The sequence below is a fragment of the Mandrillus leucophaeus genome, unplaced genomic scaffold (assembly GCF_000951045.1).
Source record: "Mandrillus leucophaeus isolate KB7577 unplaced genomic scaffold, Mleu.le_1.0 Scaffold86, whole genome shotgun sequence".
Classification (NCBI taxonomy): domain Eukaryota; kingdom Metazoa; phylum Chordata; class Mammalia; order Primates; family Cercopithecidae; genus Mandrillus; species Mandrillus leucophaeus.
The window spans coordinates 3349140-3350094 of NW_012109363.1; positions in this window are offsets into that span (position 1 = coordinate 3349140).

A 955-nucleotide genomic window follows, 5' to 3' on the forward strand; every position below is an offset into this window, starting at 1 on the left:
CCATGCTATTTTGGTTACTGTAGCCTTGTAGTATAGTTTGAAGTCAGGTAGCATGATGCCTCCAGCTTTGTTCTTTTTGCTTAGAATTGTGTTGGTTATGCAGGCTCTATTTTGGTCCATATGAAATTTAAAGTAGTTTTTTTCTAATTCTGTGAAGAAAGTCAATGGTAGCTTGATGGGATAGCATCGAATCTATAAATTACTTTGGGTAGTATGGCCATTTTCGTGATATTGATTCTTCCTATCTATGAGCAGGGAATGTTTTTACATTTATTTGTGCCCTCTCTTATTTCCTTGAGCAGTGGTTTGTAGTTCTCCTTGAAGAGGTCCTTCACATCCCTTGTTAGTTGTGTTCCTAGATATTTTATTCTCTTTGTAGCAATTGTGAATGGGAGTTCACTCATGATTTGGCTCTCTATCTGAATAAATGACAATCTATCTGATTGTGATTTTTGCACATTGATTTTGTATTGTGAGACTTTGCTGAAGTTGCATATCAGTTTAAGAGGATTTTTGGCTGAGATGGTGGGGTTTTCTAAATATACAATCATGTCATCTGCAAACAGAGGCAATTTTACTTCCTCTCTTCCTATTTGAATACCCTTTATTTCTTTATCTTGCCTGATTGCCCCGGACAGAAATTCCAATACTATGTTGAATAGGAGTGGTGAGAGAGGGCATCCTTGTCTTGTGCTAGTTCTTAAAGGGAATGCTTCCAGTTTTTGCCCATTCAGTATGATATGGGCTGTGATTTTTCATAAATAGCTCTTATTTTGAGATACATTGCATCAATACCTGGTTTATTGAGAGTTTTTAGCATGCAAGGGTACTGAATTTTATCAAAGGCCTTTTCTGTATCTATTGAAATAATCATGTAGTTTTTGTCATTGGTTCTGTTTATGTGATGGATTATGTTTATTGATTTGCTTATGTTGAGCCAGCCCTGCATCTCAGG